The sequence below is a fragment of the Oreochromis niloticus genome, linkage group LG14 (genome assembly GCF_001858045.2).
Source record: "Oreochromis niloticus isolate F11D_XX linkage group LG14, O_niloticus_UMD_NMBU, whole genome shotgun sequence".
NCBI lineage: Eukaryota > Metazoa > Chordata > Actinopteri > Cichliformes > Cichlidae > Oreochromis > Oreochromis niloticus.
This window is the reverse complement of record NC_031979.2, coordinates 20,664,222-20,684,530: the sequence shown is the minus strand read 5'-3', so window position 1 is coordinate 20,684,530 and position 20,309 is coordinate 20,664,222. Positions and strand designations below refer to the sequence as shown.

Below are 20,309 nucleotides of genomic sequence, written 5' to 3'. Positions count from 1 at the left end.
TCTGCTGACTTTGATAACCAGAGCTGACGAGGCGCACAGCTGCCCCGTCTGGCTGGCCGGCTCAGTCAGGCGGCAGGCTTTTTCTCAGACATGGAAACAAAAGTGAGATGTGGAAAAAGTTTAAGTGGGGCTAACGGACATATGGCTGGAGTCAGCTGCTCTGTGTCCTCTGGGCGTGAGACGAACCCTCTCTTACAGTATGTGACAGCAATGAATGGAGGCTGCCACGCTCACACTGATGCTTGATTTGGCTAAGAGGAGAAAATGATTAGTTATTCATTATCCTTAATTCATTGCTTCTATAATCAAGACACACAGGGAGAAGAGTAATTCAAAACAGAGCCCAGAAAACTAGAATTAAAGGGAGAATGTGGTATTTCTTCCCTTTCTTCCCAAGACATGGATGGATGACGATCGATGCCAAATCCAGATCTGTATGGTAAACAGGTATTTGACAGCAGATCATCTTATTGCTTGAAAAATGTCACATTATTTATTTCAAATGGGGATCTAAGCTATGTAAATCAATGGATCTGTCTTAGCAGATCTGTATATTTATAGCACCTTTAAGCAGCTGCTGGTGTGCTCACATTTTATTTTTTAAAAATCTATCTGCCTGTACTGAAAGCAGAGTGTGTGCCCCCCCCCCTTTTTCTTTTAAATTTACAGAGTACAATTCTAGTCATCGTGAATCATTGAGCGTGAGTCATCTAGGAATCACGAGTCTTTCCTTCTCGCATGAAGCCTACATTGCTTCCTTAATTGTGCGATCATTCCTGGTGAGCATGTACCGTACAAGCAGGCGCACTGGCAGCGCTCTTTAAAGCCCACATCCATAATTACAACATGCTGTCCTCTTACGAGATGCTTCTGCCCCACCACTGGCTCTGTTTATGTTTTAGGCATGAGCATGAATTTTGCATGAGCTTTGAAGCAGAACAGGTTTGTTTTACATTGGCAGTATTTGTAAACAGTGGATTAAAAAAGAAAAGGAAAAAAAAAGGTCATGTAAAATGTAAGAGACCATATTTTCCAGGTAGTGGTGAAGATTTTCAAGAAGCCAGAAGCTAATTTCTAAGGTGAAATTAACTGAGAAACTGAGATAGAGTGAGTTTAAAAATGTGGACCTGGAGCACTTCATCTGACCCCAGTCTAATCCTGCTTATTTCCTATTATCTCTCACTGTGATGCTGTTGCAGGAGAGTATGTTGGGGTGCTGTGAATACTGATTTCTTAATGTTTGGGGCTTTTAAAACATTTAAAAGTTACACAAGCTTCATCGTCAAAGTGCACTTTTAAGACAAATCCGGGCCCTTGCTTCCTTTCAGTTTCCGCAGAGCAGTGTGACTCGGAGGCCTGACCTCACCTCACTAAGTTTTCACAACTCCAGCTGCATCTTTGCTGTAGATAAGCAGCGGCAATGCACAACGGAGCGCCCGGCGTGGATGCTGAGAGTCCAAGCTGGGGTCAGGTGATTTAATCTAGCAGACATGCTCCCGCAGAGTGCTAATCAATAATGCTCCCATACTAATGCCACCATCAGGAAGGAATGAATCTACTTCAAGGAAAAAGATAAATAAATAAGTAAAAAAATCTACGTGAGCGCAGACAAAACCTGACTGGAATTGAAAATGAATCTTTTGTTTGGTCGTTTGTTGTGATTCTCTCCATGGGCTCGAGGCCCCCTAAACCAGTCATTTGGAACATCCAAGAGGGTCTCCTGCCGTCAGCATTAACTCATCTGACAGCATCCTGCTGGCTTCTGAAAAGGGCACGAATTCAGTGGACGCTAATAATCCTCGGTAAAGGCCCGGAGGTGAGCTGTCTCTCAGGACCTACTGGAGCAGAAGTTCACCCAGGGGTTCGGCGAGAGAATGACTCCAGTCAAGAGCCCTGCTAATCTGGCCAAACTAGTTCACAAGGGCACTATTTGACAGAGGGGAAGAAGTGAGGAATGGATTATTAAGTTGCGGCCCACAGAGAGGCTTCGGCATTAACATTTTCACCTTGAAAATTGAATAAAAGGTGCTTTCACCTCTAAAAAGAACTCTGACATTGAATGTATTTTAAATGTTAAGGTATTTGAAATGTGCAGTACAGTGGAGCGGCACATGGTTAGCACTGGTTGCCTCGCAGCATTAATGTCCTGGTTTCAAATCCTGTGTGGAGTTTGCATGTTCTCCCACATGTCTGTGTGTGTTCTGCCTCAGTACACTGGCTTCCTCCCACAGTTCAAAGACATGGAGTTAGTGGGGTTAGGTTAACTAGGGATTCAAAATTTTCCATAGGTGTTCTCTGTGTTAGCCCTGTGACTGGAGACCTGTCCAGGCTGGAGCCCGCCTCTCACTCTCTGGCAGCTGGGATAGACTCCAGCGCCCCCTCGACCCTGAATTGGATAAGTATTGGATTCAGGTATTTGAAACGATACGCTTCACGTCACTCTTCTCTTAAATAAGCAGAGACAGCGCATTTATCTGATATGGAATGATTCTTTTCAGTGTCTCTGTTTATGGAGGTCTTGACTTGACGGTCAGAGAGTGCAACTGCCTATTGCATTGTTTTCTGACTACAAAGAAATAGCCTCTCTCCACAGGGAGGGGAAAATATGGATGATAGAGTCAGTACTGATGCATCTGCGTGTTAACCTGTAGGTGAATCTTACTAAATTCAAACTGACTTTCTTTTTTTTCCCAGGTCAAAGATGCACCTACTTGAGTCATACACAGATGAGCTGTGAGTTTTTGACCACGCAGAAAGATGAAGTGAATCACGTCTGTCATCTGTGTGATGCGTGCCAAAGATAAAACTACTAGACAGCAGGTGAACAGTCAGTTCTCACAGTAAGCGTGCTGAACCCAAGGAAAGAACAGGGGCCAAATCAACAGGGCCAGACAACCGCGTGCCTTGAGCTGCTGGGCTGCACGCAAATAACCAGCAGCAGGATATCAGGCAGGTGTGATCATAATGTTTGGGCTCATTGAGGTAATCTGATTACTCTTGAAAAGGGCAGCAAAAGCTGAGCAGCACTTATAACAGAGATCTGTATTTGATCTGACTTATACACAAGGACAGCTGTGAGAGTTTTGTGCTTGTGTACTCGCCGGGTGCCCCCGAACAGTGATTGGAGCTCTTCCTCAAACTATTACAGTCACTTAAATCCCCCCACCTGTCCTCATTGCTCATTTCTCCTGCCAGTTAAGCGAAACACTTAACTGCCCATTCTCCTTAGCTGAGTGCAGTACAGCTCTTCTGTGCGCTTCGGTAATGGTTTGCTACAAGCGACGAAATTGTCCAAGCAGAGCACGTAACCCTGGGCGTCCCTCCTCACACTCCACAGGAGCTAACTCTATAAGGAGACATATCCGCTGTAGCATGTGTAATTCAGACCCAGGCGACATCAGTATTACTGTATGATTACTTTCAAAACTGTCACGTAGAGTCAGAGCTTGGGCTCCCCTGGCTTTGGCACTACAATGGGCGGCTGCTCCACGTTCACGTCACTTAACTGTTCTTCGCTGCTTTATCCCTAATTACACACCCTCTCCTTTTTTCTCCCATCCCTCATGTTGTGTCTTCTCATCTCTCACTGGCCACTGGAAGAAAGCCAGAGCCATTACCCTGCTGTCACTCTGAGAGAGGAGGAGGATCTATCCTGATAGGTGATGTGAAATGAACAGCACCACTTGGTCACACAATGCACAATACAGGCGGTCTTTGGGGATGGAAGGTGATGCGGTGTGAAGAGCATTCGTGTGCACACACATGGACACCAACCCACTCACACTGACACATCAACGCAGCAGTGCTGCACCGGTGCAGCAGCGGTCTGATTCATAGCTGATGAATATTTACCAGCTGGCCATGCCATGTCTAAAACTGTACTGGCACACGGGGGGGAAACAGAGGTGTTGAACCACCAGCAGCTGAAAGTTGTAAATCTCTACTGCAAGCAGCTGCCAAGGCGGAGGGTTCACTTGCTATGCGTGTGTGTCCGTCGTGCACCAGTGCATACTGCAGGCTTTACATTTAGAGTGCATACAAATAAAGACAGGTGACAAATTTAAGGAAAAATCATAACCCTTAAAGTAAAAGCAATCTCCCGATGGTGTTGGAGATGGTCCTAGTGGGAAAAGTGACTGCAAATCAATACAATGTTATTCAAAAAAAATCTAACATTTCTAACCTGCTAGTAATGGTTTTTCCACAAACGCAAAGTTACCATTCACAAAGGGTCACTGAATGTGAAGTGTATGAAAATATGCTGTAGCCTTTGCAGTCTCCAGATCTCAAAGCAACACCAGTGGGAGATTTTGGACCAGTGTGTCCGTACTATCCACAACCATCATCAAAACACCTTAAAGAATCGATTAAACTGTGGACTGCAGCTGCTCTAGTGTCCTGCGCTGGTTCACAACTTACTAAGTAATATATGATGGTGAGCTTTTCTTTAATTTGTCACCTGTTTGTATTTATGGATGTGTGCTTATCTCTGAGGCACCAGATACATTTTCTTATTCCCAGAGGGCTCCGACAGGTGGACTGTGATTGAAAGCTGATCATCCCCGAGGAGTATGAAATACAGAATAACCATCTGTGCAACAGGATTCTGATTATTTATTTATTTGCAAAGATTCTACTGGAACAAATATGCCTCAATAACAGACATATTGACTCCGAGCAAAAGGAAAACATCACAGCTCAAGGACAGCTGGAGGAGTCTGAAGTGATGAAGGATGAAAACTTTGTATAGCATCAAAAGAGACTTCTTCCTTGCTTTTCCACAAGTAGTATGGGACATCACTCAAAGGCCGCTTTGTTAGGTACGCCTGTTCAACTGCGCGTTAACACAAATATCTAATCAGCGAATTGCAACTAAATTCATTTAAGCAAATCGACATATTCAAGATGACTTGCTGAAGTTGAAAATGAGCATCATACTGAGCAAGAAAAGTGATTTAAGTGACTTTGAACGTGACCTTGTTGCCTGACCGGCTGACTGCTGATCTACTGGGATCTGCTGGGATCAGCTCTGGAGTTCACAGAGAAAGGTTTGAAAATTAAAATTGAGAAATTAGCCAGTGAGGGGTCAAAATGTTTAGTTGACGCTAGAGGTCAAAGGAGTATGACCAGACTGCTTGTTGCTGATAGGAAGGCAGGAGTAACTCAAACAAACAAAACAAGAAAAGCTAGTTAGAACTGAGGTATGCAGAAGAGCATCTCTGAACACACAGCACGTTGAAACTTGAAGAAGATGCGCTACAGCTGCAGAAGAGCACATTAGGTGCCACTCTCGGGCTACAATAGAAGAAAACATTGTCTGGTCTGAATTTTGCATAAACACCATGAAAGCATGGATCCATCCTTCCTCGTATAAACAGTTCAGGCCGGTGGTGTAATGGTGTGGGGCATATCCCTCAGTACCGACTGAACAGGGCCTACATGCTGACCATGCCCATCCCTTTATGCACACATCTTCTGATGGCTGCCGTCTCAGAGGTCCAATCATCTCGAACTGCTTTCTCAAACACCGCAATGAACTCATTGTACTCAAATGGCCTTCACCAGATCTCAGTTTTGAAATGTTTCCTGCTCCTTGTTGAATCTATGCCATGAAGAATTAAGGCAGTTCTGAAGTCAGAAGCAGGTCCAACTTGGTTCAAGCAAGCTGTAACTAATAAAGTGTACTATGAGCATATACGGTGCATTCAAATGCTCTAAAATTATGGTTTTAAAACTGAAGTATTTCTCAATAACATTCAAAATACATCACTAAATGTATAATGTATAAGATGGGCTTTACCAGCGAAAAACTCAAATAATATCAAATATGTCTAAATCCTTTAAAATAACCAAAAAGTGTGACTTCTTCAAAGGCATTTTTAGAAAATCTCTTAAGCTAACCAACCAAAAGCGCTTCGTCTTTGTCGGTTCACGAATGCGCTCATTGCTCATAGTGTGAAGCTGTTTGAAAAGAACACAATCGGCCCGCAGAATAAGCGCAGACCAAATTTACTCAGCATGATGAGCGGTATTTGATTCTAGTTAGCAAAGTTAAGTGCAGAGTTCACTCCAGTCCTCACAGAAAAGGAACCTCTCGGGCTGACAAGTGTATAAGGGAGTCGATGCCAAAGCAGTTGTCAATAGAACGACGCTTTGAATGCTAATGAGAAAAATTGCTGACAATCCATGTTCTGATTTGTCAGTAAATTTTATTCCCTGTTAGCGCACCTTGCCAGCTTCCTTCAATCAATACACCAGTGGGGATGCACCCACAGCCTGACTTCAGCATAAATGTGTCATTCTTTGTGCTTCGCACCACGCACCCTTGTTCGCATCATAGCGAGGTGACTGTACCCTTGTCCTGCCATATCAGCATCAGCAGCCTTATTCACATCCATCCCACCCACACTTTCCTGCAGCTCATTGGGGATTTAAGACTGTCAATAATGCTTATTGCAGCGCCAGTGTACTGCCTAATTACAAAATGGCTCTCAAGCAAATATGGCTTGTTTGGAATCACACGTGGCCGCGCAAACATAAATAAAGGCGCACAGAGTTCACTCGCACTAATGGCAGATGGATGAGACTCTCATATTGCTTGAATGCATTATATTTATGAACACGTCTATTTTTACAGGGCTGATTTTCCATCTTGCTTCAGTGACTATGTTCCTCAGCGCCGGTGCAACGTAGTCACTAAAGCATACTTCCCCATGTCTCGGCAAATGCTATGCAGCTGTCAATGTGCCAGTTCCACAAGTCAGATTTTCAGCCACAGTTAAAGGATTTTTTTCCCCCCCATGCTCCATTAACATTCTATCTCACTTCAGGAGACGCACACCTCTGCGGCTGTGGCTGAAATGGGACATCAGATATGGTGGTTCAAGTTTTAAGCACTCTTAAGCTACAGCTCTGCGCAGAAAATCAGTCTTGTTCAGTGGTTATTTGGACACTGAATTGCTTTCTAGCACTGCAGTGACCTGTGGGAAAATTGGCAGTGCATTTTCATATGTCTTCAACGTTTGGCTGTGTCAGTAATGCTGAACTGCTCCTTCTCATGGCCTCTAATACGAAGTGGGTGTGACTGCACCAGTATGTTCTTAGATGAGATTAGTTATAAACCAAATTTCCTAACTGAAAAATAAGAAACAAAAATATCTTCTTTCAATAATTATACATTTAAATGTTGATTCTGTTTTTACAAATTGTCTCTCGGTATTAGCTGGAAGGGGGAAATGATATTGACACACATTTATATTGTGCCATTTAACTCATGCTCTGACTTCAGTGTGCTATTTAAATCAAACTCTGCATGAGCCGCTGCTTTATAGGCACAGCTGGATTTCAAACCAGCAAAAAAAAAGAAGTCTTACCAGCAAATGTGATTCACAGAGCATTTTATCCAAACATGCTCTCTTTTTTTCTATGAAAGCATGAAAGACAAATACAGCAAAGTAGGGGAAAAAAGCAATATTGGAAGATTAAAGCCATCCCCGTTCTCTTTTTGTTTTCAGTTTAGCCTGAGGAAATTCAGCCCCAAAGATTACAGACTACCTCAAATGAGGTGTAAAGGTCTGAAATGCAGCAAAATGGAGACCTACAGATATTTTAAAAGTGATCAATGAATTATTAAAATAGATTTTGACAGCATGGGAATGTTGAAATTTGCTTCTAAAAATGTAATAGTGCTCTTTCTACACCTTTTGATTATAGGAACTTTGAAATGTGCTGACCGTTATTAAAAAATCATAGAACCAGAGTGGACTGCTGTGTGTTGGAAACCAGTGGTCAGTAGGATATTATTATCAATATGATCCAACCATATGAGTAAAACTGCCACTTAAACCTGTTTAAAAATGTTTTCATTTATTATTTCTTGCCCTCTTTGCAGCAATATTATTTTATTATTGTGTATGAAATGACTGCTCTGCATTTTAGTGCACATTTTGGTCAAACTGATAGAAATACTAATATTTTAATCAATATAATTAAGACAAACTTAAGGCGTTTGCAGAGTAATTAGGTGAGAGGCGCAGTCAAACATATTTGATCTCATTGCAGACCTGTGATCTTTGCTTGTGAGATCTATTTTAATATTGTAAGTGTTCTGAAACATTGCTTATGTGTATGTTTGCTCACTGCAGAGAACAACCATCCTGACTTTAGTCATTTATGGAAGTACTAGAAGTGTAACAACGATTATTTCATTAACATTAACATTGGTCTACAGGAGGGGATTTTTCCTCTTAATCAAGGAGAAAGCCCAAACACTGTGTTAATGCTAGAACAAGTCACCCCATACAACATTTTGTGGGAATTTAAAGAGGCACTCTGCCAGTTTGACCCACCATCAATGGGCCTTTGGAAGCGGTACTGCATGAGCTATGTGGAAAAGCAATATTAAGTCTTCAATGCTTGTGGAGGCAGCTCCATGAAATCTAATAATTCCCTCAGGAGATGTCAGTTGAGTCAATTGAGTCTGAGGACTACAAATTTGAAAACCAACAATATCTGGAGCAATGAGCAAGACCAGACCTCTGCAGCCCTCTCATCACCTCCATGTCTGCTCGAGGCTAGTGGCTCAGGGCTGTACTAGCTACTGCTAGCATAAATCCCCAGCCAAACTGTTGCTGATTGAGTTTGTCTTGTAGGAATTGTACAGTAGACGCCAGGCTGATGAGCGTTATGGCCACTTGCCTTCCTGTTGTCACTCTAGGGTTTCCTCCTGCAGGACTCTGAAGGAATGGAAGGTCATTAGGTCAGTATGGGTTCCAGTCAGGGGCGATTCTATGGTCAGACCATTAGAGGGGCTCAGCTCCAATCATAATGTCATACAGTGTCTTGCAGTTAATATTCATGATATTAATGGAGTATGCTGCTTGCAAACATATAAAATACCTTTCCCCTTTGCAAACCTCAATTCAACTGGGTACACGTTACAATGTTACCACCAAAAGCAAACTAATTAGTTGGATGACCTATTGCAGTGTCTAGGAATGATATATAATTAATAATCACAGTTTTCGGTATAATACATGGCTTTAGGATAGACACTTTGGTTATCAAACTTGAGGCAAAGGCTCAGTTGGGTTGACTATAATTTTCAAAAGTAAGTTGAAGAACAATTTGTAGCAGAGTAGATTAGAGGAGAAACATGCAGCGCATTATGAAAAATCACAGTGCCACTCCAAACCTGGAAAAACGAATTGGTAATAGAGCTGATTTTACTTTAAAGTTTTCCAATTCATACAAACTCTCCCTTTATTGTGCAGAATCAAAACAGGATGTCAGCTACACAACTCCAGAAGTGGAGAACAGATTTGAAGCCATCCTGTTTAAGCTATGTTTAGATGATGTGAATTACACCCTAAATGGCACCATTCATGTCCATTAGTGTCTTCTACTTAGAAAGTAAAACCAGCATTGATAAATTAAGCTACCTTGGCTTTGTAACTTCTGTTAACTTTGACTGCATGTCCACGCTTGCCTGTTTCAAGTTCCTTTCTCTCCTTCTCACCCGTTCTATCTTCCTCCCTTTGTCTTTGTGCTGTCACCAAAAGGTAAATGTAACTGTGAAACAGAATTTACAGCCCAATAAAAGGCCGATTTACATCATTTTATAATAATATTCTAATTGAATATAAGCTGCCTCTGGCCATTGACAGGCGACATCCTTCTGCCTTGCTCTCTGGAGCTCTGCGGTACTGTAAACAAACAATGACGCCCAATTCAACCAGAACAGAAAAATAATGAAGTACATCAGCTCCTGGGCTGACAGCAGATTTATGGCTCAGAAAGCTAAAATTAGCTAATAATCTCTGGCATCTAGCCTACATTCCCAACATTTTTTTTGGTCTTATTAATGACCCTGCATTATCAGAAGAATTTGCCATTTTCCTTCCTATGTTCAGGTTAAATCTGTGAATCTTCACCACTTGTGTCATGAAATGAACTCTTTGTTTCCTTTCAGTGAGACAAGTCTGATTTTTCACGACGCGCCTCTGTGCGAGTGCACTGTAACATCATGATAAAAACAATGCTGGACATTTAAACTTGTTGTCTTTTTAACCTCGGGTGTCTCCGAGAGATAAGTTGGGAAAATACATTAGCAGACAATGTCAGAAAATAATACTAAAAAACGTTGATTATCACTATTACTGCAGTTATTTTTAGGTGAGCTATGATGAACTATGATAAACGCCCTCAGAAGAGGGTCTTAACTCATCATTTGTTCCAGTTAGTAATCATTCTGACTCCTTCCTAAAATCTCCACCTCCTGGTTTGTTGCTTGTTTGTAATTTGCTTTCCATTGACACCACCACCACATTCTTACTCATCCTCATGTTTGTTTTTCTTTGTCCTAATCTTTTCTCATAAATGGCATCTTAGCCTGTCTTGTCTTGCCTTATGTGTCACTAGTTATGAGCTGGCTTGTGACACAAAGAAGAAGTGCGCATGTAATAAAAAAAGGATGCAGGTCCTGCTGCATCTCTACATGTCTAAAGAACTAGTTTACCTATGCTCTGACAGATCAGCCTGCCCTGATTGGATTTTGTGTTAGCAGCTACAAACTCCTGATAGGCATAAGCTAATAACAGTGATTTAGCCAATACGTTTAGAGAGTAGCAAATACATATTCGGTATAGCTTTGTGTTTGTCCCATGGGGCTTATGAAAAATTAATATCAAGTCCCAGCCTGAATTACTCGACGCAAATATCCTATTAGATTTCCATTCTGGCCACATATAATGGAATGTGGATGACGGGTACCACTTCATTGAGTCCCACTTTAAGCATGCTGATTTCATTTTTCATCAATAATAGATCAGAAATTACTCAACACATAGCTGACTGTGTGGTATGCAAATTGCACCAGTGATAATGCACTTCAGGATGCGGTAGCTCTACTGTGGTATTTGTGCATAAAATTCATTCAGTCGCTTTTCTTCCTGGGGCTACATCTAAACACACCTGCAAGTGATTTCTAAGAAATGAAGCCCTTGAGAAGTTGAGATCCGAAAGCAGTGCAACTAAAAAGCCATCCCATCGCTGCCATCCTGGGAAAAACAATCCCTGAACATCTCTTCCTCTGTCCTTCCTATATGCTTGCATATGACACAATTGTGAGACTGTAGGAAATTGTCTTTAGCATTTCTCGGCAGCTTCCCCACTCTGATGACAGCACGAGCGGTGTACGCAATGAGGGTGGGGTTAAAATGTCAAGACATTATTCTTGTCTGTCCCTCCACAGCTCCCATGAGCAATTTCATCAACCTTCACCTTGCACTAAAGCGTTTGGTGTTTAAACAGACATTTACTGCCACCGGGGCCTGTGATTCATCTGGAGGGGTTACAGGACTGACATCCTTTTAAACACAGCTCGCCACAATGAACTGGTGGCCACTGTGGGGTCTTGATGAGTGCTGGAGATGTTTGAAAAACATTCTTACCCACCAGTCTAGACAGAGAGCAAGATAAAGCAGCAGCGTGATGTTATTGTTCAGCCATTAGAAGCACTCACACACACTGACAGATGCAAAAGTGCAAGTCAAAGCTGTAGAGCTGTTTGTGGATTGGATATAAAGTCAGTGGGAACTTTTCGAAACAATTTCCACCTGCTCAGGAGGGTTGGGAAAACGTGTTGGTGGTCTCATGTGGATCTTTTCTACCTGACTGGGTTAAAAGAGTTAAAAATGTGCTTGCATTATAGCATGACCCATGAGTGCAGCGAGCAGGTAAGAAAAAATAATCCTAGAAATAATCAGTTTCACTCTTAGGCTTTTTTTCTTAATCCTATTAATCCTGTCCGGTTTTAAGATTATATTAAAGCAAGAACATGAATAAGACTGACTTTCCCCTCTTTTATATATGTTCCTGCAATGTCAGATGACCCTTTCTTTGCCATCTGTAGTTTGGGTTACTCTGTTCTTTTCCCCCCACACTGCTATAAATACATTAAGAGTCAGGAGCATCTTCCTTTCCACGTCTGAGGACAGCACAAAAAAAAAATCCCCCCTCTGTGAACGTGTGCGCGGCAGCGCGTATGAGAAAAAGGGGAGACTTCGCCCGCACCTCTATCAGTCTGCCCTGCATCTTTCCACCGGACCGCAGTGGATACAGCCGACTGTACACGAATGCGTCTGACATACAGCACAATGTAAAAGAGGTGTTTTCTACAGAGAGGGTTTCACAGGTACGTTTGGAGGAGCACCGCACAAAGCGCGATCGTTCCCTGGCTTTTTCCTCCGCGCTCGCTCTTACCTCAGCGGCAGCCCCTAAGTGGGATGCGGGATACGCAGCATCACCGGTGCCGTTAGAATAATCCCAACAGATAAACCTTGCAGTTCAGCGGGCCTATCAGATTTTAAGGCAACTGGTTTTCTAAAGGCTGAGCAGGGAGAGTAAAACTGCTCGCTGGTGTGTGTGGGGGGAAAGAAAAAGACTGCTTTTCTCCGGGAGATAAAGTGAGGAGGGATTTTCCAACTAACGGGGATGTGGCTGTTTTTCCACTGTCCTATAAAGCGGGAAATCATTTGGTCATCCAAAGATCAGATTTAAACTGGACTGCTCTTGATCTTATCGGTAACGCATTTTATCTGCCCGTTTATCTGCCCTGGGAGTCTCGGTGGTGGAGGGAGACACAGAACAAGATCCAGAGAACTATACAGAGGAAAACTGAGTTACTCTTCAATTACGCTTTTTCTCGCAAATTGACGTATTTCTGGGCAGCGGACGTAATATAAAAGTAAGGGAGAATATTGGAAACGCAGACAAGACGCAGCACAGGTAAGGGAAACTGCTTATTAAGATTTGAAGACAGCAATATATGCAGCAACACAGAAACCATTCTTAACGGGTTTAACGGCAGTTGGGGGGAAAAAGAAGCTGTAAGCTGCGGCAACGAATGACTAAACATTTAATGCTGCTGGATCTGTGGGTGCAGAAGTTAAGACACGGACTATTCTGTGGTCACTACTTAAACAGGGGGTTTAACCTGTCTGATACTAAATACTTAAGCTGGCGATTTGTACCCTGTGAGTCTGTATGTTGCTGGTTTTAATGAGCCAGTGGCGTTGGTGAACTGTAGCCTAATTGTTGCACGCTGGGCTGAATGGAAACTGTCCTTGTGCAGCAGTGACTTGAGAGCGCGGCTCAGTGGCTCAATAAGCAATCAAACATCATTTGTTGGATACGAGGCAGAAGTCGCAGACGTTTCAGTCGTGACGAATGACAGGAGATAAAGTATTCACTTTAAGTGGGCTGATTCAGACCAAGTGTTAAATTCACCAAGGGTGTGATCAATAGGCTGGCCGCTCTACTCCAGCTAGATGCTGATTTATGCTCTCAACAGACTTGTAGTGATATACTTGTACTCGTTCGTTTTTTGTTATTGTTTTATTTTTAGTTACACGGGAATAAAGAAGGGACGGATGAACGTGACGCTGAAATGAGATACACAGATGGAGATGGCTGAGAAAACACACGCACTCATTTTTGGCTCCACCTTGTGGTTCAGTTTGGTGCCTGATTTTGGCTCTGCCCGTAGCATCCTCGGATTTTTGATGTTATTTATAGCTTGATGGTAGAAAAAACCCTGACTTATTATAGTCTCTTATAATTAATGTGATGTGCAGTGATGCAGTGGGCAAATGAAATGTGTGCTCGGTGTGACCAGAGGTAATGGCGGGTCACAGTTGCTCTGTCCATTAAAGACTTCACAGTCTCCTTGTGTCACAAAGACAGGCGTCTATTTTCAATTCCACAGGTCTTGTGTTATGTGGCTTTGCCTTCCACAGCATCAATGCAACCCATTGAGAAGTAATTTATGATAAATTGTACTTTATTTTTTTTTAAAAATATATCATTTCTGCTGAGCTTTTTTTTTTTTTTTAACCATTTGTAAAATAAAATAGTTCCTGAGAACTTGATTGGCAGGCACAAGGTAACCACCTGTTAGTGCCAGCTGATGTTTGCATTTCTGCAAGCTCAAGTACTTTTTGTTGATCTCAAAATGAGTAAATGCTGCATCCATAACCGCAAACTGCTTTGCTGGCTCTCCCTGTTGTTATAAGTCAGGTATTTGTGCAACAGAATCAATTTCACGTTCATAAGTTTATCTGTAGCTTGGCGATTCAAGCTCACACGGTATTGGATGCCAAGTGCTACAGCTGATGCCTGAAAAGAACACTTTAGTTTGACAGCCCATAACCGGGATTGGTGATACTCTTGGAAAGGTTTATATGTAATCACAAACTGGGTACATATGAACTATTTATTGTGCTGTTATAATTGAGATTTTGTTTCAACTGATATAGTGTTTGGGGGCAAACAGTCACACAAATAATTGGTCAGTACTACCAGGTAGTTAAATTATACATACACATCCACCTTAGACAGGCTGCCAGTCTGTCACAGGGCTGAGACATGGAGAAACAGAAAGATTCACATCTACAGCCAATTTAGAATCACCAGCCTGTAGAAGGAAGCACGCGGGGACACAGGGAGAACATGAAAACTCCACACAGAAAGGATTGCTGCACATTTCTTACTTACTGTACAAAACTCTTGATCCACTGTGTGTTTTTCTGTCCAGGTATGCTTTTACTGCATAGCTGTGTGTTTGGGATTGTCATGCTGGAAAAAGCTTATCACAGTCTGGCACTTTCCAGATGGTATTGCACGGTGGATTCAAATCTGATTCCACTTTTCTTTATTCATAATTCCACCGATTTAGACAACTGGCTGAAATGTAGCCCTAACTACGACAGAGCACTCACCACGATTTGCAGGTGGCTGTAGTCAGTCACTGTTTTACCTTTCTCCATACCAACGTCATATAACAACTGACAACAATTTGAACTGAAAATTTCAAATAGGGATTTGTCACTCCATGAGACCTGTTGCCACTGATTTTCAGTCTAGTTGTTGTGTAATTTGGCATACTGCTGCTTATTCTTCATTTCCCTTTCTTAAGAATGGCTTGTTGATAGCCACCCTTCCACTGAGACCTGATGAAGCTTAAGTGAACAGTAGGTAGACCAATTGAAGGGTTAGATCTATCTCTTAGGACTGTGTCGGGTCTGATTTTTTTCTTATGGACATGACTTTTAGACAGTGTTGGGACTAACGCGTTATTAAGTAACGCGTTACAGTAACTACGTTATTATTGTGGTAACGAGCACGGTAACTAGTTATTATGCCAAAACCAGGAACGCGTTACTCGTTACTGGGATTTAGATAGGCTCGTTACTCGTTACTTCGTGTGGTGGATATCGCGGAGCTTCCACAGATTCAATAACATTAGCAAGTGGTGGAAGCCAGCAGGTGGATGAAGGAAAAGGGAGGCAAGAGGAGAGACCCGAAGCGGCCGCCTGTCCGAGTGTCAGGTGAACTGAACTTCAGGTAAGAAGTTATGACCTGCAGTCTATCGGAGTCAGATATAAACCAAGTTTAGGTGGAGTTTATTTTCGGTATGCTGACATTTTCATACTGCGTGCTAGCTAGCATGACAGTTTCTATACAGCTGTGTGGGTGCTATGTTACTGATGTTGAACTTTATTTTGTTCATACGGTTAATTATTAGAGTTGCCAACCGTCCCGTAAAAAAACAGAATCGTCTCGTATTCAGAGAAAATATTACGCGTTTCGTACTGAGGTGAAAAGGAACACAGTTTGTCCCGGACTTCAGCTACAATGAAAAAGACACAAAGCTGAAGCTGCACAGCTGCCTCTTCTTCTCTCATTCTCTCCCGTTTCTACTTCAATCATGAAACTGATCAATGATCAGCTGATCGGCTTTTCTCTCTTGTTTGTTTATCGCCCACTTTGCGCCAGAAAGAGGAAACCAGCAGATGTCACACTAAACAACAGCAGCACATTTAAGCTTGATCAGCTGTTGTTAGAATTTATTTCATATTAATTTCTAGTATCAGCTGATGTTTGCTGGAGCCACAGCTGTAAAGCTGCTGGTCATGATATCGGTTTGGTTATCTGGTGAGACTGAAACATGAAGATGAAACCAGGAGATGTCCTTACTGAATCATCAGAGCTGAACAGGTGATGGAGAAACAGGTTTACCTTTAGGTGACATGAATGAGTTGAAGGGAAGTTATGAACTGTTTCTGAGAGACAAATAACACCAGGATCCTTTTCTAAGTAGCTGACAGCTGGTAACTGTGCAGGGGCGGATCTAGCAAAGTGTTGCCAGGGGTCCAGGTAGGGCATTAACAGGGAAAGGTGGACACAAGGAAATACTTTTCTTTATTATTCTCATTTAAAATGTCTCGCTTTTAAAAAAATAATTATCTGAGTCTTACAACAAACGATTGATAGATCGATACATATATACCATCAGAACAGTGTACATCACTGTCACAACAGTGTTTATTTTCATTCAAAGGCTTTATGATTTTTCCTATAATGGTGGGCCGGTCTCTAGTCAAAATGCCCGGGATGATTTTTTTGTCCCAGTCCAGCTCTGTATGCAGCTCATCTGCAGTCTGGTGTTACCTACATCTTCCTATTCAGAAGGCAGAATTTCCAAGTTCTGAGTACAATCAAAAGCACAACGACTGCAGTTTTTGTGTTGGATGTAAAAAGCAGGCTAGAATCATGGCGGCGGTCAACGACGGTCCAGGCGTGGGATTTCTCTCGTGGAAATGTGTACATTATTTTTTCCTTTCTATTGGTAGGTGGCACAGTGCACTTGTGGCAAGTAAGCAAGCTAGAAGACTGGCAGTCTTGCTGGGTATCCAGTTACGGAAGCAACACATTAACAAGAGAATTCTGAGTAAAACCAAAGTTACTTTCCCTAGTAACTAGTTACTCTGAAAGTAACGAGTAACTTGAAGTAACTGAGTTACTTTTTTAGAGAAGTAACTAGTAATGTAACTAAGTTACTAATTTAAAGTAACTTACCCAACACTGCTTTTAGACACTATTCATCTGCTCCAGATGAGATGCCTTTTTTGTGCTTGAATTAGTTAAGTGTTAAGTGGCTTAAGAGACAAACTTTCCTCCAAAAAGGGTCAGGTGCAAGGACTGAAAAAGGAAAAAACTTTAACAAACATTCAGAAAGGTTGGAGTATAACTGTGCAAGACCGCTTTAAAAATGACAAAAATGTGAATGAAATGTGTATGAAGTAATGAGAGGTGGCTCAGGATGTATTGCACAGATAACGACTGTCAAACACATTTACAAACCTTTAGACACTGATCTTCAGCTAAAATATGCATTTATTAGTATACTCGGATTATAAACCTTCACACTCCATGTAAGTTCCACTCGTAGGCTTGGGGTATAGCATTTTCTCCAATTTGCTGTGTGCTGTGGGTTTGTATCCTTAAATGAAGCAGAGCCTGTTGAGGTGCTTTCAGCAGAGTAGGTGTCATTTTCACCAGGATTATTTGAACACATAATAAGTGTGGTTGGTATGCACATTTTGTTTGAAAAGCTTACCCCATTAGGCTAAATTTAGAAAAATTATGTTCAGCCTTTGTACTGGAGATGTATCCCATCATCACCTGCAGACTGAAAGTTCAGTGTGAATCTAGTGAGTGTATGACTGCCTATTCTGACCTCATTTTAAACCCTAATGGCTAAATTAGCCGTAAGCATTCTCCTGGGCTAATGCTAATATTAGCTGCAATTAGCATCTTGCTAAGCATTTAGCTAAATTTAACAGCAAAGCTGCACATATTCTGACTATAGTGAATTTAATATATGCCTGCTTCATGCCCTGGGGGACGGGGCTATGGGCCTCCACACCCTCTAGCAGACCGTTACATGGGGAAACCTTTTGTATACAAGCGCGTTGATCCACACAGGTGTACACACGGGTGTTCACTGTTCGTAGACAAACTACACCTTTCGTAGCTGCTACTTCAAAGCACATTGTGCGCTGTCTGTCCTGTGTGCTGCACAACAACTTTCAATATTTAGTATTTACTGCTGTTCACACTTAGCTAGATTAACGTGATGGTGTTGTGTTTAGTATGTTGCTTTGTTTTTGTTTTTTTGCTTGTCTTCTCCTTTTTCTCTCAACAGGTGATCCAGGAGATTTTTTTTTTTTTCTCCCTCTTTGTCTTTGTAAGTGCCCTTTCTCACTGTCCCTTTTCCCTTCTGTTTTTCTTTTCCTTCCTCTCTTTCTTTCTCCCTTTCCTATCCCCCAGTCATGTCTGTCCCATCCATGATGATCCATTTGGCAAAATAAATCCATTTGGTATCCTTGTTGGTCTTCAGACAACAATTCTGACGGCTAAAGAACCAAATGGGACAGACAAAAAAAAAAAAAAAAAAAAATAAAAAAAAATAATATATATAATTTATATGCTACAGTGGAAGGTTGTTCATTTTATCCAGTTTGTTTTTTATTGCAGAAACAATGCTAAAAAAACAATGTTTTTAGGGATTAAAACAACCAACTGATGTTCATTAATTGTTGTTTATTTTTTTATAATTGACCTCTTATGCATACAAAGCAAGCTGAAACAGCTTCAGCTCTAGTGGAATTTATTTTGAGATAATTTTCTTACATTTCACCCTCACCTCTTCCTAAAATGTTTTAATCTTCCACCACTGCCAAACTGTATTCCTTTAGCCTCATATGCATGAAAAGCAAGCATATGTTGGGTATAATTTTGTTACGACTTGGCTTGGTAGGACTTTAGTAGAGCCTTTAATTTATTTAAATGTCTCCATTTACTGTTAAGCTTAACTATCCACCTGTGACAGATTAAAAGAAAAAAAAAAAGAATTCAGTTTGGTTATATCCAACCCAATTCAGCTTCAGGTCTCCACAAACCAGGTTTTTCCAGGTCCCAGACCAGCTGCACTGGAGTGGCCAACAGGTAAAGTCTCTGTCACAGATGTTTGAAGGTGGGTGGGAGGACTCCACTTGGATTCTCACACAGATGCTGGATTTCTATTTTTAGTGGCATGGGTTAAGGCGTGATGGCTCTGTTTTTGTGTCGCACCAGGAGAAGGTGCGCATGCTGGTCGATTACACAATTTTATTTGGTCAAATTCAACTCCTCTGCTTGCGTTTGTAAATTTCATGGCTGTGCTTCATGGTTTCATTTCTGAGATGGGTGGAGTGCAGCTCACTTCACCTCTCGCTGGCTTCTATTTATTTGTTTGTGTTCTCCGGAGTTCGCTTGTTTGTGGCGGGGTGCGTTACAAAACAGTTCCAATGATTTTATAGCGCACTGCGGGGCAGTTTACAGCAGTTTTTCAGTATATTTTGGGTCTACATTGGTCTTTTGTTGCGGTGGAGACACACTGCAGACCTTAATTTTGACTTTTTACTGTGGAAATATCTTATTGTTTGTTATGCACTTATTAATAGCTCTCACATTATCCATTTTATATGTATACCTCCTGTAATTTATGTAGCATTTACAGCTGGGCCATGAGCCACATTTTTCTCACAGACTGTTATTCACTGACCTCTAGACTAGGATAAGTGAATTTATGTTCTAACACGGGCTCCAATTACTGAAAAGCCGCCCCAGTTAGCTGCAGTACTGATAATGCTCTAGAAATTCCTAAATTAAGAATTTTGTAGTGATGAATATTTATGACTATGGCAATTCAAGGGCCTTCTTTTGCTACAGCTTTTTAAAGGGTACATGATTACTAGCAAAACAAATAATGATTATTATGGTAGCAGTGCTGTAGAGGGAAGGGTGAACACCTCATTTGCAGAAACAAGAGCCTGCTATTTATTGAAATGTTCATTGTAATCTAACAGATGAACACACTGGCACAAATGGATACAAGTTCTGCTGGAAATTATTGCTGTTGGATCAGTGAGAGGTCAGGCAGAGGAAGAATTTATAATTTATGTGGTGATTTTTATTTTTCGAGAATTTCTGCTTTCACACTGTGGTCAGTCAGCGTTTATATGGACATTGTTTAAATCTACTGGGATGCCTGTGTTTGCTGTCCTTCTTGTTAGGTACACAAGTTCATCTCCTTGTTAATGCAAATATCTAATCAGCCAATCACATGGTGGCAATTCAGAGCTTTTAGGTATGTAGACATGGTCAAGATGACCTGCTGAAGTTCAAATTGAGCATCACAATGGGGAAGAAAGGTGATTTTTAGTGATTTTGAATGTAGTATGGCTGTTAGTCTGAGTATTTCAAAAAAATGCTGATCTTCTGGGATTTTCCTGCACAACCATTTCTAGGGTTTTTAAAGGATGGTCTGGAAAAGGAGAAAATTTTCAACCAGCGGCAGTTCTCAGAGGTCAGAGGCGAATGACCAGACTGCTTGGAGCTGATAGGAAGGCAACACTAACTCAAAT

The 20,309-nt window shown here is 41.6% G+C and overlaps 1 protein-coding gene across 5 annotated transcripts in view; it reads left to right on the top strand.

Moving 5' to 3' along the window:
- The first annotated feature begins 12,016 nt into the window (after positions 1-12,016).
- Positions 12,017-20,309, top strand: part of grik4 (glutamate receptor, ionotropic, kainate 4) — a 338,006-nt gene continuing 329,713 nt past the window's right edge. For 3 of the 5 annotated variants that reach the window (XM_019367470.2, XM_019367472.2, XM_019367471.2), the window contains exon 1: positions 12,017-12,786. The gene's annotated coding sequence lies outside the window, so the exon portion shown is untranslated. The remainder of the gene's footprint in view (positions 12,787-20,309) is intronic. The other 2 variants (XM_019367468.2, XM_025898164.1) reach the window with 1 other exon arrangement.